Here is a 26,833-nt window from a genome sequence, read left to right as displayed (position 1 = left end):
AGATATTTTACCTGACAACTACAATGAAAATTTATACTTAACAGCATCACTGTATTAACAGATGATAAGTGGACAAACTTTATAATATTGTCGAATGATTGAAAACGCTGTCGAATTATTGTAAACGATGGGTCCGAGTTGGTCATGCATGGGTCCGAGTTGGTAGTGGGTCCGAGTTGGTTGTAGGTCCGAGTTGGTAGTGGGTCCGAGTTGGTAGTTGGTCCGAGTTGGTTGTCGAGTGGTTTGGGTCCGAGTTGGATCGAAACCCCCCCCCCCGACCGGTGACAACGTCACGGCATAGTCAGGGAACCAGACTGCGTGCAACAATGGCGACTTCGGTAGCTTCAGCGCATTCGGCAGGAGGTTTGTCTTTTTATTGTATCGAAATAATTCATGATATTGGTGTTAATTATTTGATTTTATTATATCAATGCATAGTAAAACCTCTTTCAAGTCTTATATCATGAAGGTTCTGTAAATAAGGCAAGAAAAAGGCCAGAAGAGAGACGATAGATGTGTGTCCATCGTCCCTAGGAAAGGATTATCGTACTAGTGCCACGTAGTCGTAGTCGTACCAACCTCGTCCCCAGGGTGTCGAGCAGTACGCGCCCACCACTACCTGCTCTCTCACCCTGGTAAGTGGTATTGGATCATTTGCATGTGCAAGATTTTTGAACAAGTATGCAAATTAGGAGTAGTCTAGTGCCAGCCTGTGCGTTACATTTGCGTTTGTTTTTGAATGCGGTGTCTGGGGTAGAAACAGAATCAATTCGTCGCAGCGCAAGCATGGCGTGAGTTACGAAAACATGATTTTATTTTAATTAAACTGTTACGATCTTAACGAGAGAACATGCAGTATCACATTTCATATTATTGTAGTAGCTGGAAAGCCACATATCAAGGGTCGACTCGTCGGCAGGCCTCGCCGTTGTTTTATTCAACAGATGACATGACAAATGACAAGCTTCAGATCTATCTCTTATCTAGCTTTATGATCCCGAAGAAGACAAGACTTCTTTCAGTAGAAGTAAAAACCCTGAAAAATTACATTAAGTGAGGTGACAATTAAGTTTCTAACAAAGTAATCGGTCTGATTTATAAATATTATTAAATAATAAATTATACAGATAAACCTACCCCAGTGCCTTTGGCTTCCGTTATTTAAGGATACACAAAACAGCACAGCTCACAGCTTGGAGAGAAAGCCCTCGAACTGGTCTACACGTCGCAGACTAGGTATGTCTGGCTATGCCAGGCTCAGCCAAAAGAAAAGTTATCGTCTTGCACTTCAATAATAGTACGCCAAAACAGCGTAATCTCCCTGCATCTGCAGCATGCACTGGCTTTTGTGCGCTGTGTCAATAGTACGCCAAAACAGCGTAATTTCCATGCATCTGCAGCATGCACTGGCTTTTGCGCGCTGTGTCATATAGTCAAGCACAAATATAGCATATTAAGTTAAAGGTTTTTGTACAGAACTACTAATGGTGGGTACGATATAATTCAATTTTTTCCTTTTTGGAAATAAAGTTTAAATCAGCAGTAACTTTACAATACAAGTTTGGTCACACGCTATTCAACTCAGAATGTGTGTAGCGGTTTTCTGAAAAGGTAATCAATAATGTGAACTAGCTTTACTTAAGCTTCGACTTTGGTTCCCATAAATCATATAGTGTATATGAACCATGGATATAAAAGTGTAAGTTAAACAATATAAAATAAAAGTTAAACAGTGCACCGGAATCTCTTGATACACTTGTTAAGACACGAGCTACTGTAGGCGCTGTTTGATCCCTACATGGAATTGCTAGGGAGAATTTAGTGTAGGCATCAGTAAGTACGAGAACATTTTCAATCTTCCCCTTACCGACATCAAGTTTGACAAAATCGATAGCAAGGCGTTCAAGAGGTTGAAACGCCAGCAAATGCCGCATTGGCGAACGAATTGTTGGCGTTGGCACTTTCGTCAACGTACAACGAAAACACGTCTGAACGTGATTTCGGACACAATTCGTCATTCCCGGCCAATAACAGCGCTGCTGAAGAAACGCCAATGTTCTGATTATGCCTTGGTGGCCCCAATGGTCGTGGGCTGCTTCCAAAACTAACTTACGGAGTTTTTGCGGAACAAGGAGTTGGAAAACAGTCCCTCTAGCTGGATCAACAGTTTCCCTATACAAAACGCCATTGTGTTCTGTTATTCGTGGCCATTCTTTCAACCAACCACGCACTTCGGAAGTGAGTTTAACATCATCCATATTTTGGCAAGGCTTGCATTTTTTTATACCAACTGTCCCACACAACTCGTAACGACTGATCTTCTTTCTGAAGGAGGCAAGCTCCTCATGTGAGAACGAGGGGAGCACCGCAGGGGCAGAACCGGCGGTCTCCTGTGATGTGCCTTCTGTCTTTTGGGTATGCGTTTCGGGCGCATTCTGAGCTGACACATCAATGGGTACTTGTGAACCCTCGCAGGTGAGTCCATAATTTAGTAGTTCAACGCAGGTTACTGAGGCGACATGAAGATAGCGGCTTAGGGCGTCAGCACACTTATTTGTCTTCCCGGATCTATATTTTATCTCAAGATCGAAAGGTGCTAATTGGGCTATCCATCTCTGCTCAGTAGCACCAAGTTTTGCCGTTTGTAGGTGAGACAGAGGGTTATGGTCAGTCCACACGATTGTGTGGTAACCAAGCAGGTAGTCGCGAAATTTTTCTGACACTGCCCATTTCAAGGCGAGTAATTCCAGCTTGAAACTGGATAAATCGGCATAATTTGTCTCTGCTCCGCGTAGACTTCGACTCGCGTACGCGACTGAGTGAAGTTTCCCACTGTCATCAGCCTGACACGCGCCTAAACCCTTAGCAGAACATCCTTCTCAAGTACAAAGTCGCGATCAAAGCACGGATATGCCAAGACAGGGGCCGTGCACAGTACGTCTTTCAAAACATTGAAAGCTACGTCGGCCTCTTCTGTCCAAACGAATGGGGCTGTGGCCTTCCCTGCTTTTGATTGTGCTTTACCGGTGAGCGCGTGTAAAGGCTCTGCAAACGCCTGTAGTACGAGGCTAACCCAAGGAAGGAACGCAGTTGATTTGCAGTTGTTGGGGTAGGCCAATACCTCACTCGTTCGGTTTTATCAGGATCTACTGACACTCCGTTAGAGTCTACGACATGACCCAAATGAACCACGGAATCTCTGAATAACTGACACTTTGACCCGTTTAGTTTGAGATCGTATTGTTTGAAACGACTGAAAACTTTGTCAAGTCTCTCAATGTGGCTGTCAAATGTGGCAGAGTAGACTAACAGGTCATCTAGATAGAGAATCAGCTCCGACAGGTTCAGATCTCCGAAAATGTGTTCCATTATTCTCTGAAACGTACTTGGGCTGTTGATGAGACCCTGGGGAAGACGTAAAAATTCATAGAGTCCCCAAGGTACCCTAAACGCGGTCTTATCAATAGAATCTTCTTCCATGGCTACTTGGAAGTAGCCATGGGCCATATCTAAAGAAGAAAATACTTTAGCGCCACCAAGAGCCTCTAGGGTTTCGTCTATCCTCGGCAATGGAAATGAATCTTTGGCTGTCTTCGCGTTTAAGCAACTGTAGTCAATACATAATCTGAGTTGGCCACTTTTCTTACGCACAAGAACGATGGTACTCGCGTAAGGACTAGATGATCGACGTATTATGCCCCTATCTAGAAGATCCTGAAGCAGGGTCTTCACTTCTCCAACCTTAGAAGGTAATATTCTCCGATAAGGGAGGTTCACTGGAGTATCATCGCTCAGCCGTATTTTGTGAGGGATGATGTCACAATAACCCAAATCAAAGGGCCCGGCTGAGAAAACATCGATATAATTTTTAATTAATTCCGCTGCCTTAATAGCGTCTTCTGGTGCTAAGTGTTTAAAGGTAAGACCAGGAGACATGACAAAATTGGTGCCGTCTGGAAAAACAAAGGTTTCCCTATTTTGGCTATCTGTCAGTGCATCCTCTTTTAACTCATGCTCATTGCAAGGCAAATTGCTATCTATGGAGTCATTCGGTTCGTTTTCTTCGCGAACACTGGCTACAACACGGTGCACTGACACGTGAAGCCCATCCCCATCCTGCTCAAGGAAAATCTGCTCCTCAGTATTAATTGCAGATAAAACTGCTACCTGAGTGAGCGCCGGGATAATCAAGGGCTCTGCACTAGCATTTGCTATATACAAGTTAATATTTGCACCGTCAATTTGTCCGACACCTTCAAGCACCTGACATATGAACCATCTTCGTTACCCGACTTTACTTCTCGGAAACTACCATTGTTAGACAAGCAAAGGGGAATGCTGCTCACTAAAAAAACTCCTTGTTATGCAACGAATTTAAGTCGTGGTCGTTCAAAATACACTTGACACTATCCACAGTTTGCGGGGGCACAACAACACGTTCACACGTGTACACGTCTGCTCAACCAATACTGCGGTTTGCAACCAACGGAGTGCTAGATCCCAGTCTGGATCTAGCTGAACAGACCCAATTCTCTTCGAATTGGCTGCAATTCGCCTCAAAATGTTACAGCCAAGTATAACGGGGCAATAGTTTTTCTGGGAGACGTTAGCGGATGCTACCGTCTCTCTAGAAACTACGAAAGTAGCCTTAAAACTTTGGCCCAAAACTTCTAATGAGGTCTCTATGTAACCTTCTACTGGGATTTCGAGATCATTGGCGCCCATCAGTTTGATGAGCTTGCCCACGGGCTGTAATTTCCCCAAGGTGTTTGCTACATGTTTTTGATAAAACTGGCTTGACAGTAAAGAGACCTCAGCGCCTGTGTCAAGCAAACACTTTGTGGTGACCTCATTCACGATAACAGTTGCAGTAGGGCATTTACCGAGGAGCCTTTTACGAATCTCGGAAGCGGAAAGATTGACACTCCCGGCCAGTGGCTCATCCCTTTCAATAACATAATTAGAAACAACTGAAATATCGGGTACACAGTCCGTGGGCAAAAATACGGTGTGAGCCTCCGTTACACTGCCCTCTGCGACGGAGGATCCACGTTTCCCGAGGTATGGCCTTCTGCGTTCTTGCCAGCATGTTCTACAGGCTTTGTATTTTCGATTCGCTTTCGCTTGTAGCAATTTTCAGCAGTATGCCCCGGCCTGTTGCAGAATGAGCATTTGACCATAGGCTTTTTAGGCCGCTGTGAAGTTAGCAAGTGCTTCACACCATCACAATGACTTTTATGTCTGCATTCATCGAGGTCTGCTGCGCTACTAATTGCTGTACAGAAGTAACAAGCTGTTTTTGGTTCTCTAGAACTTCAGAAAGCGCTTTGCTATCGGGTACTGCGGCGGCCCTATAAGCAGTTGCAGTTGCAACATCAGAGTCATCAGGCGCCGAATTATTGGGGTGTGACTGTTCCGTGGTAGGAAATAATTCCAACGCAAACTCACGCAGCTCACAAAACAAGATATCGGCCCGGCTATGACAGAGTTTTCGCAATTCTCGCTTGACTGAGATATCCTCCACATCTTTCATGAATTGTTCTTTCAAGGTGCTTTCTCGAAGCTGAGCAAGTGCATTTTTCTCTTGCGCATTTACTGCAGCGGCTTCGATCCGATCATGCAACCGAATTAGTACACGACTGTAATCTGTAAGGCTTTCACCTTGCAACTGCATTCGGCCGTACAGGGTTCTTGTCAAGGATTGAACGGACTCTGGAGAACCGAACCGGTTTTCAGCAGCGCGGTAAGCTTATTGAAATCATCCCGTTGTTCGTTAGGGGTACATAGCACTTCTTCCTTGGCAATCCCGCTCAAGTAATCTAAGGCAGTACTCACTTTTCCCCATCTCCAAGTCCAACTTGCCTACAATATGTCCCGATATCGGCCAACCACTCATGTATGGTCTGATCCCCAGCTCTAGTGGGAGGCCCACAAAATTTCACCAGTCGTACTGTGCTGACTCGCTGGTACTTTAAATTCTGAAATGCCCCTGCAAGAGTGTCTGCGAGAGCTTGGTTCGATTGCAATATGGCATCAGACACATCTGCAGGTAAGGCCATGGTGCAAATATCAAATTGTCAGGACAATACGGTAAGTAAGTGAGGAGATTCAAGTCACACAGAACAGTACAATAATTTAAAAAGACTAACACATGTGTGGCATCTTCATTGTGTACAAAAACATGTACAATCGCCAGTCAATCACTACAGTGTTTCATTAATTTTCCATAAATACCGACGTGAATCGTGTAAATAAAATATCAATGGGACCAAAAAAACACAAATTACACGACCTAATATTCTACATGTAGCTCCAAACCATGTGCCAACTTGCACGACGGGCTGAAATTGAAACTTGAACAAAGCTTAAAGCTTCTAAAAATAATCGCAAGTTTGTTTAAACTCTTAAAAACAAATTTTATAATAAACAAATCTTTGATACCGCCCTATAATGATAAGTTCGAACTAAATTTGACACTAGGGGTCTTGTCTGGAAGTGGAAAACGGCATGTCATCCCATCCTCGTCGCCATTCTGTAGTAGCTGGAAAGCCACATATCAAGGGTCGACTCGTCGGCAGGCCTCGCCGTTGTTTTATTCAACAGATGACATGACAAATGACAAGCTTCAGATCTATCTCTTATCTAGCTTTATTATCCCGAAGAAGACAAGACTTCTTTCAGTAGAAGTAAAAAACCCTGAAAAATTACATTAAGTGAGGTGACAATTAAGTTTCTAACAAAGTAATCGGTCTGATTTATAAATATTATTAAATAATAAATTATACAGATAAACCTACCCCAGTGCCTTTGGCCTCCGTTATTTAAGGATACACAAAACAGCACAGCTCACAGCTTGGAGAGAAAGCCCTCGAACTGGTCTACACGTCGCAGACTAGGTATGTCTGGCTATGCCAGGCTCAGCCAAAAGAAAAGTTATCGTCTTGCACTTCAATAATAGTACGCCAAAACAACGTTATCTCCCTACATCTGCAGCATGCACTGGCTTTTGTGCGCTGTGTCATATAGGCCCCAATGTATACATTTGCCACGCAATGTATACATTTGCATCCAAAAAGTATGGCGTGCCTAAGCACGGGGTGACAAAATACGTTTTGATGATTTTCAAATTATTATGAATCGCCACATTAATATTAACAAACTGGAAAGGAAATGAATATTTTCGAGAAGGCGTGGACGAATGATCGCGAAAACACGTCCTGCACGTTGTGAATAACAACACCAAGTACACGATATAAATCCATTTCTAGCCAATTGCGGTATCGAATCAGGATGCAGGAAGGAAGTTTCCTATACAGGGTTTACTATTTAAACAACGTTGGAAATAAAGTAAGCACTGGGGACGAGCTTGAGTCGGTATTAAACCGATTACTTCTGCACCTTGCCAACTCGGCACCTTGCCGGCACAACAATACAGGTCCACTCCATTCAGGGGTCAGACAAGTCGACCGTTGAGACAACTCGACTCGGGACAAGTCGACCGTTGAGACAACTCGACCGTTGAGACAACTCGACCATATGTGCGATAAATGGAAAGACAAGCCGACCGTTGAGACAAGTCGCCTTGCATGTTTTGGGGCCTAGTTTGGGGATAGTACCGGGGATTTTGACGGCGGCTGATCGCCGTCTGGGAGTGATGACACAAAAGTTTTGGGGTTTTTTTGGTTGCATATAACAGAGCTGATATAGCGCAGCATGTTGTCCGTGCACATCGTTCGTTTTTTTCCGGGCCTGTGCGCGCAACCCCGGTCAACTTGGCCGTACTGTGCAAGGTGGCATCGTTTTTGCCGGGCCTGTGCGCCCATTTGCCGGTCAACTTGTCCGTACCATGCACGGTGAGTCGGTGACATCGTTTTTGCCAGCCCTGTGCGCCCACTTATCTCATCCCCAGTCGGTCAACGTGGCCGTACCGTGCACGGTGACATCGTTTGTGCTGGGCCTGTGCGCCCACTTGCCGTACCTGCGTGCTGGGCCGGGCCCGGTCCTCGCGGGCAGGGCGCGCCGGCCCGACGCGACGGCCACCGGATTGGAGCGCCCTCTGTGCATCGAGTATATGCCCGTGCCGCACCCGGGATTGGTCCTGCCATGCAACTTTTTCCGCTCCACGTGTATACATTTCCATTAAGTCAAGCTGTCTCAACGGTCGACTTGTCCCGAGTCGAGTTGTAACAACATTTGCTATTGTGTCTGTGGGCAAAATGCTTCGCGTATTACGCGAACGCTCACCACGGGCTAGCCCCATAGGCCTAAATGTGGCCAATTTACCTCCGTAAATAAAGGCCACACTTCCACATGTACAAAAACGTGTCGAACTTTGTCAAATTTTGATTTTCACATTTAGGCTTAGTTTGTAGGGTTTTTTTGCTTTAGAAGCATACTCACCCTTTTTATAAGCTAATCTAAAAGTGCTGCCTTTTTCAGATGTCTAATTTTTGTGAAATTTTATGTTGAAATTTTTGATACGCAAAAGTGTGCAAATGAAATTGGAAATTATGGGGGCATATGCGAAGTTCACTAATTTTCCTCTGTATTGACTAACAAGCCCCCAGATAGCAATTTCATGTCATCAAAGTCAATTTGAGCAGTGAGAAAATACAAGCATTTTCTTAGAAAACACTTACAATTTTTCAGTCCACTCTCATAGGGTTTGTACACAGAGTGTTGAGTGAACTTCGTATATGGAAATCTTTCCATTATGGGAATCTTTTCATATCGAGAATCAAAAGTATTTCTTTCGTTATCTTCGAAAGTTAAAAGTGTAGTGCTTGACGAGAATGTCGCACTTTGCCGCTGACCGATAAAGCGTAGCGTGTTTTCGCGTGGGGCAGACCAGGCTATTGTACGCACAATCACTGGTCAACATGACCATCTGTTAAATCACTTGTGCCGCCGCAGTGTAGCCTGGGTGTGATTGCTAAAGCATTTTTTTTTTCTTAGGTTAGCTCATGTTTGTTGTAATTTGAAATGCACTTTCAAAGAAAATGTGACTTTCCTACCTCTTTTTGCCGTCAGAGACGTGAGACCTGCACGTTGTAGTTCTCCCAGTACGCATGAAAGCCTGACACAATGAAAGCCTGATGTTGATTGGCTGATAGAAAAACCTAGAAAAAGTTTTTGTTATCATCCAATCAGCATCGAGCTTTTAATTCGGGCGATTCACAATGCAGTGCGCCACCAAGAGTTTGCCATGGAGAAATAATTTTTTCTAGTGCAATGCATGCATTGTGGGAGATGGCCGACAAATGCGCAATGCGGGACATTTGAAATTGTTAGTTTTTCCGGCCAGAAAGTTCATAAGCATATGATTCAAGTATCTGTTTGCCTTTTTCTTTTTGTTTTATCAATATGGAGTTTTTTGTAAGGTGGCAGAATGCTTTGCCCCAATCTTTAACAAATTACCTTGTCGCCCCCCCCCAGTCGCCCCCCCCCCCACTTAGATTTTGAGTTTCTAAAAAAATTATCATTGATCTAAATCTAAATAGTCGCGAATGATCCACATGATGACCACTGAGAAACGACCCTTCGACCGGCGACCGCGGACCAGTAAGCTGACAACCGGCGTGACATAGGCCCATAGCGCATAATGATAATCTAAAATGCGTATTAACACCCACTGCACTGCTCGCTCACACCACGGAACACGTATTGTAGACAGGTGGTCCGTGGGTCACACAGTTTCAGTCAGCGATATCACGCGAATCGGCCACGCACAAACTTTTTCCTCCATTCATATAAGCTAAATAATAATAATAGACCAATTAAAATTCCTTGAAATCAGTGGCGTAGCCGGGGGGGGCGTGGGGGGGGGGGCGACAGAGGGGGGCCCCATTAAACCTTGTCGTCCCCCCCCCCCCAGTCGCCCCCCCCCCCTGAGATTTTGAGTTTTAAAAAAATTATCATTGATCTACAAGACGCCATAGGCGTCAATCCTGGGGGGACAGGGGGACTGGTTCCCCCCCCCCCCACGTTTTGAAGGGTGGGGGACACAATAAAGTTTTGCTTTTTGAAGGGTGGGGGACACAATATCAAATGTCCCCCCCCCCCCAGATTTTTGAACTCGTGTCTCATTTACAGGGCCCTATTATGTACTACTACAATGTATCTTTCCTTAGAAAATATTGGTTAAAGTGGTCAGAAATTGTATCAGATAGCACCACAGAGCATTTAGAATCCAAAATTTTTCAGAATTCTGGTAGCTGATTCAATGACTCCAACCTCGAAAACACTGTTCAACAAAATTTCTTTTGCCTTTAGCTGAGAAAACCTCGAAAATTATGTTTACATTATTATCTTTTGTGCTAAGATAAATATTGGTTAAAGTGGTAAGAAATTGCCTCAGATCACACCACAGAGCATCGAGAATCCAATTTTTTCGGGGCCCTTAAGCGGGCCCCGAACCCTACACCTATAGCTCAGAATACCGATAGCTGATTCAATGACTCCAACCTCGAAAACGATGTTCAAATAATTATCTTTTGCTAAGAAAATATAAGTTAAAGCATGGAAGAAAGTGGTAAGAAATTGCTTCAGATCACACCACAGAACATCTAGAATCCAATTTTTGGGGGCCCTTATTAAAGCGGGCCCCGAACCCCCACGCCGTAAGGGCTTCGCGCTCGCATCAGTTCTGATCAAGGTATGGTCTCCCCCCCCCACTTTTGAGAAGCGATTGATACCCCTACATGACGCCCCCCCCCCATGAAATGTTCCAGCCCCCCCCCCCAGCGCCCCCCCCCCCCCCCCCCCCCCACTGAAAAATTCCTGGCTACGCCACTGGTGGTGTATGAGAGCCTCAAACTTAAGGTATTCAAAACATGCAATTCAAGAAAATAGATTGTGAAAAATATTGAAGAAAAGTCTCCTTTAAAGATTGACTTGAGTCTTCTGGGTTGGTGAAATACTGAGGACCTTTTTTGGCCACATCAAAAACTTTGGAGAATTTTGCTGGCTTAAGAGTGAGTGAGTACAATTGAGCACTCACGGTCGAACACTGGAGCCTCCCCATGTCATGAACCTAAAATGGTTCACAGTGGATTTAAAAAGAATATTTGATAATTGTCAGCAGAAGCTAGAATTAGGAACAGGGATATTTCAAACTTGCAGAAATTTCATTTCCATGGAATTTGGGAAACAATTTTGCTCAAGCAAGGTGCCGCTTGTAAACAATCCAAGTGCACTACATTATTAGGTGGTGTCAACAGTTCCTAAGCATGGGCGTGTAGACATCCAAGACATCCCCCATGATGTCATTGTGAACTACTAAACTAACAAAAAAACTTCTGTCTTTTTTGTTTAAACTAGAGGGCCTAGATGCCGAAAAAAACAGATTCCAAGTGGAGCTTGAGTTCGTCCAGTGTCTTGCTAATCCACATTATTTGAATTGTAAGTATTCCAGACCATAACATTCAGACTGTTTGACTTTTGATCAACTTGACTGGCAACTTCTTGTCACGCACAAGTCATAATATGTATCACTACACCTCATAAATGTTCATGATCAAATTGGACCACATCATTGGCCGATTGTGCTGCGCATCCGGGAAGTAAAAATGACACCGCCCAGGTGATATCAGTAGTGAAGCCCGTCTAACCAGGATATTTTCCCCATTTTTGACGGGCTCTCGACCAATCAGAAGTCCGGATTTGGCCCCCACGTGACCCTCATTAGCATAAAATGAGCAACGGGAATCTACCATTCACCACGGGGGAGTGTGACGGGCGGAGGGGCTTGCGTAAATTTAAATAATAAAGGCGCGTACCATTATTACGGTATCGAATATTATACGTATCACAGCAGTGAAAACAATACGATGTACATAGGGACAAATACATAACATAAATTTACGTATAGTACAGTAAAAAGCCCTATATACATCTGAATTGAAGGGATTTTTCAAGCCGCATATCATACTCGTGCCTGTTTCCACTCTATCATAATAGCCTTTGTACTCGAATGGGGGAATCCAGTGACGTCATAGTGCTGACTCATCGAATGATGACAAACAACCGGACAAGTCCGGTCATGTGCATTGTCCGCGGTGTTTTTAAAATCTCCCCGTATGGAATCGTTGTTTGTGGCCGCATTGCTAAGAGAACGTTAGATACATGTACTTGTATATGCCTCGCTGTGCGTCAATGCTGAGCTTGAGATTTAGCGGTACCGAGGAACAATTTTGAGCAGAGTATTGAATTATGAAGAATCTGACCGCTGAGTTGACGACTCAGTCATGGGAAGCTGATAAAAGGATTATCGTCACCGTTATATAATCGCTTCAATAACAACCTGCATTGTGAACATATCCAAGCCATGAATGGATTCGGGGGCCATCGCTTAATTATGATGTCATTGCACTTATTTGCTGGTCGGTTTAGTGCACGTGGAGCGTTGTACTGTTGATGAGGGATGACGTATGGGGCCAGGTAGTCAACAGATAAAGCAAATAATAAGGAATGGGTATTAAGATAAATAAAAGGAAAACATTTCACACTGATGATTTTCAAGGATTATTTGAGAATTTATTTATCATTATCATGCATATAACTTTATATACGTGCACTAATATTATGCAGTCATCATAAACTGCCCATTTTATAATTTCAGACCTGTTTCTAATAATATTGTCTTTTGTACCTGACATATACCGGTTTACAATACACTGTCTATTTAAAGCCACATCGTATATAGAACCCACACAAGTTTAAATCTTCATGCATGGGCATGCTCTTCTTCTAAGCCATAAGGGATAACTGTATAAGAGTGATAAGGGGAGACTATTTCAAATACTATTTTTTTCCTATAAGACACTGCTAGATTATTTTAAAAAATGAGTAATCTTTTTGAAACTACTAGTCTTTAATCATCACTGTCTTCATCGTTTTCTTCATCCTCATCTTGTTGGAACAATCCGTCAAAAGTGTTACGGTATCTAGGCATAATTCTGTTCAGAGCAGTGTTCAATTTCATGCCCGTAATCAATTTTCGTTCGATATCTTCCACAATTTCTTGATGAGTGCCACTGTCTTTCAGATATAGGTAAAAAATCCTTGTATTTGTTGAAAAAGATTCGCTCGACTGCCCACATGGTCTTCCTGTTGGCCTTTTCCTTGGCCTGATCTTTACTCATATCCTCGTTAATGTACTTTTCATATTAAATTTTGTCACTCCACATCTCCTGGGTGGCTTCTATGGACTCTTTCAACCAGTCTCGATATGCGGTGTTGTCTTCCAAATCAGAACTAGACTCGTCTTCATCAGATAATTCGTCATCTTCCACCTCCGTTTCGGATTCCGAATCATCGTCCTCAAGATCTTCGTCTTCATCATACGTAGATTCAGCTTCATAGTTTTCCATATTATATATAGATCTTCAAATCTACGGCTTTGCCAATCAGGTTCAGAATGATCCTCCTCAACTTCATCTGTTTCAGAATCATCTACAGCATGTACATTGTCTGCATGCCTCTGTAGGTTATATCTCCGTCCGAAGCTTTTGTCACACATGTGACAAGCATAAGGTTTGACTGCAGAAATAACATTCATGTTGCAGTTTTGAAGGTTAAGCTCCGAATGGTAAGAAACGGATAAAAACGTTTAATATATAAGTCACTGCTCATCTGCTCAATTCATTGCTCATTTACTCGTGAGTAACTACTTTCTGCTCATCTTCTCATTTCCATTGCTCATCTGCTCAATTCATTGCTCATTTACTCGTGAGTCACTGCTCATCTACTCACGAGTCACTGCTCATCTACTCAGTTTCATTGCTCATTTACTCGTGAGTCATTGCTCATCTACTCATGAGTAAAATGAGCAACGAAATTTTTACTTTGAATTTTTACTTTACTTTGATGTACAGAAAAAAAATGTTCTCACGACAAAAAGTAGTAGCGCGCAGTTCCGACCCGACGCAATCGCGATGTGCCGACGACCGGCACGCGACCGGGGAAACACGGGACACTCTGCACTGTCATGATTGTGTCGGCCAATGCATTTAAGTTTCTGTGCCCCTCAAAAGCTCCCTTTTATGACTCTTTTCTTATCGGACAAATATGTGGCTTTTATAATGGTTTAATTGTTACTTCTGTCAGCGAACGATGTGTGACTTTTACAGACAATTTCATGATTGTTTATATTCTGTTCACGAAAATGTGAAAAAAATAAACATGTACACATGTACATATTTGTCCTAGTCAGCTAGTACTGTAGTAGGCTTAGCTAGCTAGCCTACTCCATTGTTTTACTCATAAAAATAATTGCGAAGTCTTATGTGGTTTTTTTTTCTCCGTCATCAAACAATAAATATCTCTATCTTACGTTTCTTCTTCTCTTGATAGATGTCATCAAAGAGCATGTAAACACACTCAGATTTCACTCATGCAGGGATAAGAAACACTTCCCTCTCTGGACTCAACTGACCTAACGGCAGGATTTCAAAGTAAAATCATCGACTACAGTCTGCAGCAACCACTTTAAATACGGCCAGCAATATCCTGATGAACTTCACCCTTCTTTATTTTTGAGAGGATACGACCTTCCTGAGACACTGAAAAGAGCACCGGTGAAGAGTCGAGCATTGGATCTCACTACACCACTGCCGGCCATCTGAGAAAATCAAAACCTTGCTGTACCTTTTCTTAAGTTTTTAGCTGTTTCGGTGTACACACAGTTGACGCGACGTCGGCTAAAAATACCCTTGCGCAAGTTGCGGTAGAGAGCTTTAAAACATGCACAGGACTTCCACGATGTGCATATGACATGCACGTACGTTGTACATATATGTACGCACATACATCGTATGTAAGTCAGCCCGGCCGCATGCAGCGCACGTGTTGCCGAGGTCTAATCCTGTCCACAGTGACCGTTTTAGCCGATTTTCGGCTAACTTTGACAGATTTTATGTTCATGCTTCCATATAATCTGAAATTCATTGAATGTAATTTTTTTCTTCTTTTTTTATTTTTGAACTTTCAGCATTGTTTTCCAATGAAATACACTTTAAACTTCAAAATGATTTCCACACAATGAAACCACAGCCTGTGGTTAAACCGAGGTGTGCTTAACTTGAAAATGAGAATCTTTAAAGAACCTGCATTGTGAAATGTAAGGACGCCCTCTTGTGGCTGAATAAATTGTCTGCGTAATACATACATGAAGCTGTACATGCAGATATCACCGCTGGTTTTTTTTATTTGCGTCGTGTTTGGCTGGAGGTTTTGGGTCCGAAAACTAGAACAGTGTATTCTCAAACTGAACGATTCCTTAAACTTAACAATAGAGTAAGACGAAAGTTGTTTACGCGGTGCGCAAAACTAACGTGGCTTAAAGTTAGCAGACCAGTAAATAAACTTTTATAGACCCCAATGGTAAATGCTCACACTTCAGAAATTCGGGAAAATACTCACTCTCCAACGTGTTCAAGACACACATCAAATTAAAGCGTATTTCATCATCTTTCATTTTCTTTTCAATTTTTTTGGGGTTGAATGACGAGTTTTAAAAGATGCTATGAAACAACATACACAATTTTTTTATGAAACAACGCAGATTATAAAATGGCCATGGACTTTAATGGGTTAAAATGTGATATAACCATATCCTATCTGTGATTAAAAAACACAACACATTTTTATTTGTATAATTTTTTTATTTGTATGAAAGCATTTTCTTTAATATAAAACAATAGTATTCTACCAAACAAAATAGCAAAAATGTTTCCTCAAAATTCCATAAATTATTGTTCCCTGAAATCCTTGAAAATGTCATGTTTTGCATTGTTTACGATATCTTGCTTGAAACATCCGGTTGATGTGCGCAGAGGGTGAAACGTTTACAGCTGGAATCTCAACCAGCACTGAACACACATATTTTGAGGGTTGCAAAAGTGCCCCCCCCCCCCTGGTGATTTTCAATGGATGTTTGTGTAGTTGTTTATATCCCAAGCACTTAACACCATTCGACTCAAAATGCATTTTGTAGCCCAATTGCGCATTTGCCAGGCTGCAGTGTCTCTTTAATGAGTTTAATCTATAAATGATATTGTAAACAAATACTTAAATTAACATAGACGAAATGACGCAAAAGTAGGCAATTATCTCGGTAGCAATTCATAGCTTAGCCAGTGTCACAGTCTTACTTATAATGTGCTCACTTCTTCACAAACACAGTGCAGTGAGCACACGCAATAAGGTTGGCGATAATGTACAGCCGCAGCACAATTTTGCACGTGCGTATTGAAGTTAAATGTCCCTTTTGGAGAAGTGCGCACACCTGATAAGTGAGACCATGACACTGGCATACTTGGTGCGAACATGAATCAGCCAATGCTTGATAATATCACATTTTCATAGCAATCAGACAAAGTATGCACCGGCATTAATATGCTCCCTCCCCCCCCCCCCCCCTACTACTCACCCCTCCCCAAAATTACCAAATATTTATCCACAATCATATTTTATGTAATTCAATACATTTATGATCACAATCACTTATGTATTGTGCTATGTACAAGGAGAAAGCCCATTTTAACGCCGTACTTTGCACGATTTTTATCATAATAATAGCATAATCATTGCAAACAGTATTGCATGTACATGTCACAACCACTCTTGTGGGTACTCTCTTTGCCAATAACACCAAAGCTTTGAATATCTTGGATATTAAAATGGCATTAAACAGTCCTTGTTGCCCTTTATCTTACTGTTTAAATAAAAAAATTGGTTGGGAAAATGTTTTGACCAACTTTTTCAAGGAACAAGAACAATTGTTTTGCCCTTAAAAACAACTGCTTTCTCGATCTACTCTTGACCGTGCACAAAAAAGGCATGCTACTAGTATAGAATAACCTCAAGCAGCCAACTAACTCTTCCAGAGGACTGGAATAGCTAGTTGACTATATGAGCTAATTGCAAGTCCTCCAAATAATACGAATGTTCAACAAACCACCGTGACAGGTTTATTATGAGTGTTTCAGAGTCTCTTTGTTCATATGGTGGTTCCTCAAGGTTCAAGAGAATGCTAAATGTGTAGGTTGTAGCAGCATAAGACAACTTGCAATCCAATACTGGCTGAGACTGTAAAAGCACAATAACTCCACATATCTGGAGGTGTGACAGCAGGATGTTGCTGACAGAGTGGGAACTAGTAGGTGCTGAGAATGTACAAGCACACAATAACTCCAAGTGCCGGTAGCTGGACAGGATGTTGCTGACAGAGTGGGAGCTGGTAGGTGCTGAGAAAGTACAAGCAAATAGTAACTCCGAGTACCAATAGCTGGACATGTGACAGCAGGATGTTGCTGACAGAGTGAGAGCTAGTAGGTGCTGAGAATGTACAAGCACACAGTAACTTCAAGTACCAGTAGCTGGACATGTGACAGCAGGATGTTGCTGACAGAGTGGGAGCTGGTAGGTGCTGAGACTGTAGTGACAGCAGGATGTTGCCGACTTTGGAAGCTGATAGGTTTGCATATGTCTTTCCCTGAATAAAACAAAACATGAAATGCTTGATCATAAACAGCACTCTACACAAATTATGCATGGTAAATTTTTGGCACAACAAATCTTTGCAAACTGCTCAGCAACTATTGGACACGATCACTTCAAGTTGCATTTTACTGAAAGTGTAATATTATTTCTAGAAATGTATTCAAAGCCTTTTTATGTCAGACTCCACATGCCAAGTGCAATCGTTGTCCAAAGTACAAACATTATAACCTTTTTAAAAAATCAGGAAAATACAACATTTGCATACATCACAAAACAAAACTACCAAATTAGTATGTGATACCTTACTGGACTGTTGGTAAATGACAGTCTAAAGCATCCTATAAAATCATGTCACCTTGTATGCCATCATTTTTAAGATAAGTGGTATTTCTGTACAATTTCCAACACTAATTGACCGACCAGCCTTTGGAAAATCTGACTCTTTTCACATACTGTCCCAAATTTACCGTATTTAGTCAGTCCACATTTTCTTTGCAATCAATGATATAACCCATGAATGGCTACAAGCTAGCCTGACTGTCACCATTCAATTTCAGTGGGGTCAGGGAACCAGCTTACAAGGTCATGATTGTTTTTCTTGGTTTTTCCAGCATCTACGAACACAAAACTTTAAAACAGTCAGTACAACAAAATTACAGAAAAAGCAAACGTTGTATATTCCCTTTAATGACTACATGTACTTGTGTTTTAACACCAAGAATTGCTATTTTCATTTGGCAGGATATTTTTACTTGTGGAAGCTTTTTCACACTGAAGTATAAATTTATACATTTTTTTGCGTAAAAGCTTTTATAACCGTTATTCTTATTCAGGCAGTTTTTAACTTTTACATCCGCAATCATGCAACATTTAATGTGACAATCACAACAGATTGTCAGTTAAATATCTACTCACCTGAACAATACTGTGCATGTATTAGCATGTAGAAAGTATATGCTGTCACAGTGTGCCTTTGCTAACAGGAAGAACATACGTAGAGATGTGGCAACTGAAGCAACACAGCCATCTTTACAGAGATGATCTACACAGAATTAATTGATTTATTGATTACTTCTTCATCAAATCCTATGCCATAATTGGCAAGTATTTCGAAGTTGTACATATATAAATTTTCAGTAATCAGAGAAATGATCACAAATTTCTAGCTTGAAAATTGCTATTGCAAAGAAATTTTGCCTAGACATGCTAGATGCATAATGCAATTGTACAGTTGTTTTTAATGATACTTATCTTTGGAATGCACACAAATATTTACTACAATGCACGTTCCTGTCTGACATATTAGTCTGGTGGCATGAAATTTTTTTCACAAAAGTGCGAGATGATGTGTAACACATCACCAGCTGAGTTAAGCACTTCACAAAAGTATAGGTGAGGCGACACATTATGTTGATCACAATTAACATCAGAAAGCCCCAAGTCCTTATAGCATGGGAATCAGCGTCTGCACACAAGCCCCAGAGTAGAAATTCTCACCGGGAAGATGATCCAAACCAAACACAATTCAGTTCATTTTATTTTTTTAAGAACAAAAATTTAAACATCAAAAAAAAAAATAATAATAATTATGCCAAAATCCAGAACATCAGACAATCTGTCTCACCTGCACAATGTTGAATACTGGCATGCTAAGTGATGCTGTCAGAGTGCTCATTGGAAACTGGAAGGAAACATGCTGATTTGTGGTTCATGGCTTCTACAAACAATCAGATAAGAGAATGACATGCATGAGGATCCATCACAAGGGTGTTCCACAAAAAAAAATAAAGTGTGTCCCCCAAAACTCCCTCTGGAAAGATACATAACATGTCTCATAATATATCAAATATCTCACATTCAATGTTATACCAGCTGTTGATGATCACAAGCATACATGTGTATTGTTCTTTCTTGTGTGAAATTTTAGTTCGATTCAGTTCAATGGTTTTGTTTACAACTGACAAAACGATGCTCCTTACATTACAATGATACAATCTAAGTAAAATATTCAACAGTTACACTCACCTGAACCATGCTTGAAGGCTGGATGACGGCACTGTAACTTGGCCAAGCACAGAAACCTGTACAAATGAATCAGAAGTTCAGTCTATTGCAAGTCACATCCATCATATCATCTTTGTTGGTGATGACTGTACACAAGCACTGAGTCAGCTGGAGGTCTGCATGAAAGGCACTTAGGTAGTATGGTAGCTAATACAGCCTATGCTAAACAGTGCTGAAGCATCACAGTTTCTCTAACATCTGCTGCTTCTCCAATTATGTGCCGATGCTTGAGGCTGCCTTTGAAGTAGGGGGCCTGGTTGACAAGGCCAATCTCCAGCTAACACAATCATCAGCAGCTTGCCTTCCACACTAGTAGTGGTTGATGCAGCAAGTGATGAGAGATTTTTAAAGATGTCTGCATATCTCTTCCACAGTGCTCCTCTGTCAAGATCATAAGTACATAGTTCTGTGTACTGAACAATCTTTAGTAGGTTATGATCCTGAAACGTGGAGACACATCTTTCTCAATTCAACATGCAACATACTAGAGACCTCTACTGCCCCGGATGAAATCAGTCCAGTTTGTGTCCACATTAGTGTAGAAGCAACAGTAATGGAAACACACTAAAGGAGCAGCAGGTATCAAAGGCTGACAACCCAGTATGTATCCGCACCATATAGACAAGACGCAAGACTAGCTTTGGACAGTACATGCTCATGTATTGCTATATTTCTTTATGTTCTTGGTTAAGACAAGTTTGTAAACACTGCCACAAGCAGAGTTTCCTTTGATCAGTTTACTGTCCACATCTCTGTCAAGCATTACCGCTACAAAAGAGCCAAACTGTTCATCTGCATACCAACTCCATTCTGTCAATTGAGATACGCAGTGGGTGGCTCTTTTCAAGGCGTATGTGTGAAGAAGTGCAGCACTTCTGTCTTTTTTCAGGTAGAAGTCCATGTGAGGCAGACTTTACTTGGGTCGTTTGCATCTCAATATCCAGTTGAGTTTTTACTAGCTGTTCTACAATGCAATCGATTGCCGAATCTGGAATATTGCAACTGGCACTAATTAAAGAGGGTGTCAAAATACTCCCACGTAAGAAAGTACACATGTACAGCTCTCAACTTTTTTTGTCAGCAAACACTGTCTTCCCATCTGTGGGGGACAGAAACCGTAAAATGGTTGGAAAAAATAGAAGCGTCCAAAGCTGCTGGATCCACGTGCCAAATAGGTCACATAGGGATTACACCTTGACCCCTACTTCGTACGTTGCTTTGATGACCTGTTCCCTCTGGTATGACCTGGGTGGCATCACAGGTCGTGACCTGACCCTGGCAAGGTCAATTGCGCTCAGGACATGTTGTCCCCTCCGGGCGAGAATGATCCGGCAAGATGGTTGTTACATGTCCTAGGATTTTTTAAAGGTTTGAAGAATGGTGGTGTTGATGACCCATAGCATCTCTGAAGTTCAGTCAGCTCGGTTTCTCCATCCACATAAGTTCCAGTTATCTTGTTTGTTGGCTCTCTACGATAAATATTTATGTTAAAGTCATCCAGCGGCATTCCAAAATGTACCTGTCTGACAAACCATCTTTCCTCATCTTTCCTCCACTAGGTATTATTTTGGGTATGCTGATGTAAGAAACATTTTTCAGATTACACTTAGTTATAATCCATCAGGTACCATTATTTCACAGTTCTTTTTGTGACATTTTTCACTTACCATCAATAAACTCACTGCATCTTCTGCGTTATGTACATCTCTTCAGTATAATCGTCAGAGATGAACTTTACCTACAAAAACAAATGCATCATACTTGCATGAGTATTTAAAATTACCTTGGATATTGCACACGATTTCTGTTTGAAAGACAACCTTGACAAAAAACAAATTACCCTAATCATTGAAACTGTAGTAATTAGTTCAACACAAGTACCTTCATTTCTCTAATTGATCAGTATCGCCGATGACAACCAATTCAAGTTCATGTATTACAATTTGTCATTACCTCAAATTACATCTAAAAATTTAAGGCATGTATATAATTCTTGATGCTACAGTTTGCATAACTTGTCACTCTTGCATTTTGCAAGATTTAGCCAGTGATTAACCCTCCATGAACAAATGCCACAAAAAGAACATTTCAGCAGATTGAGGTAGTATACAATTTGAAACAATGGATTTCACCTGATAATGAGGATGAAATTAGGCCATAACAATGAGGCAGCTAAACGTATTATAAAAACAAACTGATTGATTTTATCAAAAAAAAGCTACCGGTACTTGATCATACATGTATATTTTATTATGCACAATGTTGAATTGTCTACAAATGGCTATGTTGCATTTTGGAAAGCAAGTCTTTGACTTCAACACCTACACATACAAACACAGGGGCCCCACTACACAATAAAACTCTAAGAAAAAGCATGAAATTAAACATGCACAACTCAACTCACAAAACCCCAACAGCGGACCCTCAGAGAACATCCCGTCCCGGCCGTCGTCAATACCTGCAAGTACACTCGGACAAGAGACAGGGAAGAAAGAAGAAAAAACTGCAAAAGAAAAAAAGAGAGGGTTAGTCTGTGCACTAATGAACTTGATTTCAACATCAAATCAAAGAGTTTCCCTCCAAAACGCCATAACGCCATTCTTCGTCACTTTTTGGGAAGAATTTTCCTCGAGAGTCAGCTTTTCTGCTGTGATTTACTCTCTGGAGTTTAAGACTCTAGACATTTGGCACCAGTATTCCAAATGGCTGTGTTGCATTTTGGAAAGCAAGTCTTTGACTTCAACACCTATACATACAAACACAGGGTCCCCACTACACAATAAAACTCTAAGAAAAAGCATGAAATTAAACATGCACAACTCAACTCACAAAACCCCAACAGCGGACCCTCAGAGAACATCCCGTCCCGGCCGTCGTCAATACCTGCAAGTACACTCGGACAAGAGACAGGGAAGAAAGAAAAAAAACTGCAAAAGAAAAAAAGAGAGGGTTAGTCTGTGCACTAATGAACTTGATTTCAACATCAAATCAAAGAGTTTCCCTCCAAAACGCCATAACGCCATTCTTCGTCACTTTTTGGGAAGAATTTTCCTCGAGAGTCAGCTTTTCTGCTGTGATTTACTCTCTGGAGTCTTAAGACTCTAGACATTTGGCACCAGTATTCCAAATGGCTATGTTGCATTTTGGAAAGCAAGTCTTTGACTTCAACACCTATACATACAAACACAGGGGCCCCACTACACAATAAAACTCTAAGAAAAAGCATGAAATTAAACATGCACAACTCAACTCACAAAACCCCAACAGCGGACCCTCAGAGAACATCCCGTCCCGGCCGTCGTCAATACCTGCAAGTACACTCGGACAAGAGACAGGGAAGAAAAAAAAAAAACTGCAAAAGAAAAAAAGAGAGGGTTAGTCTGTGCACTAATGAACTTGATTTCAACATCAAATCAAAGAGTTTCCCTCCAAAACGCCATAACGCCATTCTTCGTCACTTTTTGGGAAGAATTTTCCTCGAGAGTCAGCTTTTCTGCTGTGATTTACTCTCTGGAGTCTTAAGACTCTAGACATTTGGCACCAGTATTCCAAATGGCTATGTTGCATTTTGGAAAGCAAGTCTTTGACTTCAACACCTATACATACAAACACAGGGGCCCCACTACACAATAAAACTCTAAGAAAAAGCATGAAATTAAACATGCACAACTCAACTCACAAAACCCCAACAGCGGACCCTCAGAGAACATCCCGTCCCGGCCGTCGTCAATACCTGCAAGTACACTCGGACAAGAGACAGGGAAGAAAGAAAAAAAAACTGCAAAAGAAAAAAAAGAGAGGGTTAGTCTGTGCACTAATGAACTTGATTTCAACATCAAATCAAAGAGTTTCCCTCCAAAACGCCATAACGCCATTCTTCGTCACTTTTTGGGAAGAATTTTCCTCGAGAGTCAGCTTTTCTGCTGTGATTTACTCTCTGGAGTCTTAAGACTCTAGACATTTGGCACCAGTATTCCAAATGGCTATGTTGTATTTTGGAAAGCAAGTCTTTGACTTCAACACCTATACATACAAACACAGGGGCCCCACTACACAATAAAACTCTAAGAAAAAGCATGAAATTAAACATGCACAACTCAACTCACAAAACCCCAACAGCGGACCCTCAGAGAACATCCCGTCCCGGCCGTCGTCAATACCTGCAAGTACACTCGGACAAGAGACAGGGAAGAAAGAAAAAAAAACTGCAAAAGAAAAAAAGAGAGGGTTAGTCTGTGCACTAATGAACTTGATTTCAACATCAAATCAAAGAGTTTCCCTCCAAAACGCCATAACGCCATTCTTCGTCACTTTTTGGGAAGAATTTTCCTCGAGAGTCAGCTTTTCTGCTGTGATTTACTCTCTGGAGTCTTAAGACTCTAGACATTTGGCACCAGTATTCCAAATGGCTATGTTGTATTTTGGAAAGCAAGTCTTTGACTTCAACACCTATACATACAAACACAGGGGCCCCACTACACAATAAAACTCTAAGAAAAAGCATGAAATTAAACATGCACAACTCAACTCACAAAACCCCAACAGCGGACCCTCAGAGAACATCCCGTCCCGGCCGTCGTCAATACCTGCAAGTACACTCGGACAAGAGACAGAGAAGAAAGAAAAAAAAACTGCAAAAGAAAAAAAGAGAGGGTAAGTCTGTGCACTAATGAACTTGATTTCAACATCAAATCAAAGAGTTTCCCTCCAAAACGCCATAACGCCATTCTTCGTCACTTTTTGGGAAGAATTTTCCTCGAGAGTCAGCTTTTCTGCTGTGATTTACTCTCTGGAGTCTTAAGACTCTAGACATTTGGCACCAGTATTCCAAATGGCTATGTTGCATTTTGGAAAGCAAGTCTTTGACTTCAATACCTATACATACAAACACAGGGGCCCCACTACACAATAAAACTCTAAGAAAAAGCATGAAATTAAACATGCACAACTCAACTCACAAAACCCCAACAGCGGACCCTCAGAGAACATCCCGTCCCGGCCGTCGTCAATACCTGCAAGTACACTCGGACAAGAGACAGGGAAGAAGAAAAAAAAACTGCAAAAGAAAAAAAGAGAGGGTTAGTCTGTGCACTAATGAACTTGATTTCAACATCAAATCAAAGAGTTTCCCTCCAAAATGCCATAACGCCATTCTTCGTCACTTTTTGGGAAGAATTTTCCTCGAGAGTCAGCTTTTCTGCTGTGATTTACTCTCTGGAGTCTTAAGACTCTAGACATTTGGCACCAGTATTCCAAATGGCTATGTTGCATTTTGGAAAGCAAGTCTTTGACTTCAACACCTATACATACAAACACAGGGGCCCCACTACACAATAAAACTCTAAGAAAAAGCATGAAATTAAACATGCACAACTCAACTCACAAAACCTCAACAGCGGACCCTCAGAGAACATCCCGTCCCGGCCGTCGTCAATACCTGCAAGTACACTCGGACAAGAGACAGAGAAGAAGAAAAAAAAACTGCCAAAGAAAAAAAGAGAGGGTTAGTCTGTGCACTAATGAACTTGTTTTTAACATCAAATCAAAGAGTTTCCCTCCAAAATGCCATAACGCCATTCTTCGTCACTTTTTGGGAAGAATTTTCCTCGAGAGTCAGCTTTTCTGCTGTGATTTACTCTCTGGAGTCTTAAGACTCTAGACATTTGGCACCAGTATTCCAAATGGCTATGTTGTATTTTGGAAAGCAAGTCTTTGACTTCAACACCTATACATACAAACACAGGGGCCCCACTACACAATAAAACTCTAAGAAAAAGCATGAAATTAAACATGCACAACTCAACTCACAAAACCCCAACAGCGGACCCTCAGAGAACATCCCGTCCCGGCCGTCGTCAATACCTGCAAGTACACTCGGACAAGAGACAGAGAAGAAAGAAAAAAAAACTGCAAAAGAAAAAAGGAGAGGGTAAGTCTGTGCACTAATGAACTTGATTTCAACATCAAATCAAAGAGTTTCCCTCCAAAACGCCATAACGCCATTCTTCGTCACTTTTTGGGAAGAATTTTCCTCGAGAGTCAGCTTTTCTGCTGTGATTTACTCTCTGGAGTCTTAAGACTCTAGACATTTGGCACCAGTATTCCAAATGGCTATGTTGCATTTTGGAAAGCAAGTCTTTGACTTCAATACCTATACATACAAACACAGGGGCCCCACTACACAATAAAACTCTAAGAAAAAGCATGAAATTAAACATGCACAACTCAACTCACAAAACCCCAACAGCGGACCCTCAGAGAACATCCCGTCCCGGCCGTCGTCAATACCTGCAAGTACACTCGGACAAGAGACAGGGAAGAAGAAAAAAAAACTGCAAAAGAAAAAAAGAGAGGGTTAGTCTGTGCACTAATGAACTTGATTTCAACATCAAATCAAAGAGTTTCCCTCCAAAATGCCATAACGCCATTCTTCGTCACTTTTTGGGAAGAATTTTCCTCGAGAGTCAGCTTTTCTGCTGTGATTTACTCTCTGGAGTCTTAAGACTCTAGACATTTGGCACCAGTATTCCAAATGGCTATGTTGCATTTTGGAAAGCAAGTCTTTGACTTCAACACCTATACATACAAACACAGGGGCCCCACTACACAATAAAACTCTAAGAAAAAGCATGAAATTAAACATGCACAACTCAACTCACAAAACCTCAACAGCGGACCCTCAGAGAACATCCCGTCCCGGCCGTCGTCAATACCTGCAAGTACACTCGGACAAGAGACAGGGAAGAAGAAAAAAAAACTGCAAAAGAAAAAAAGAGAGGGTTAGTCTGTGCACTAATGAACTTGTTTTTAACATCAAATCAAAGAGTTTCCCTCCAAAATGCCATAACGCCATTCTTCGTCACTTTTTGGGAAGAATTTTCCTCGAGAGTCAGCTTTTCTGCTGTGATTTACTCTCTGGAGTCTTAAGACTCTAGACATTTGGCACCAGTATTCCAAATGGCTATGTTGCATTTTGGAAAGCAAGTCTTTGACTTCAACACCCATACATACAAACACAGGGGCCCCACTACACAATAAAACTCTAAGAAAAAGCATGAAATTAAACCTGCACAACTCAACTCACAAAACCCCAACAGCGGACCCTCAGAGAACATCCCGTCCCGGCCGTCGTCAATACCTGCAAGTACACTCGGACAAGAGACAGGGAAGAAAGAAAAAAAAACTGCAAAAGAAAAAAAGAGAGGGTTAGTCTGTGCACTTATGAACTTGATTTCAACATCAAATCAAAGAGTTTCCCTCCAAAACG

General features: G+C 41.6%; 2 long non-coding RNA genes across 4 annotated transcripts; one reads left to right on the top strand and one right to left on the bottom strand.

Annotated features, from left to right (window-relative positions):
- Positions 1–298: 298 nt before the first annotated feature.
- Positions 299–14,681, top strand: LOC119729892. The gene is made up of 3 exons (XR_005271298.1): positions 299–363; positions 11,320–11,400; positions 14,353–14,681. It is a non-coding gene; the product is annotated as an uncharacterized LOC119729892 (long non-coding RNA).
- A 2,008-nt stretch (positions 14,682–16,689) lies between these two features.
- On the bottom strand, positions 16,690–25,384 carry LOC119729882. 3 transcript variants are annotated; one of them, XR_005271297.1, is made up of 6 exons: positions 25,375–25,384; positions 21,234–21,304; positions 19,528–19,583; positions 19,127–19,219; positions 18,418–18,544; positions 16,690–17,494 (listed from the first exon to the last, which is right to left on the bottom strand). It is a non-coding gene; the product is annotated as an uncharacterized LOC119729882 (long non-coding RNA). The 3 variants fall into 3 exon arrangements; XR_005271296.1 differs by lacking the exon at positions 25,375–25,384 and adding an exon at positions 24,525–24,575; XR_005271295.1 differs by lacking the exon at positions 25,375–25,384 and having other exon boundaries at positions 21,234–21,884.
- Positions 25,385–26,833: the final 1,449 nt, after the last annotated feature.

This window comes from Patiria miniata, unplaced genomic scaffold (assembly GCF_015706575.1).
Source record: "Patiria miniata isolate m_02_andy unplaced genomic scaffold, ASM1570657v1 HiC_scaffold_1, whole genome shotgun sequence".
In the NCBI taxonomy this organism is placed as follows: Eukaryota; Metazoa; Echinodermata; class Asteroidea; order Valvatida; family Asterinidae; genus Patiria; species Patiria miniata.
This window is presented reverse-complemented; position numbering and strand designations above follow the sequence as displayed.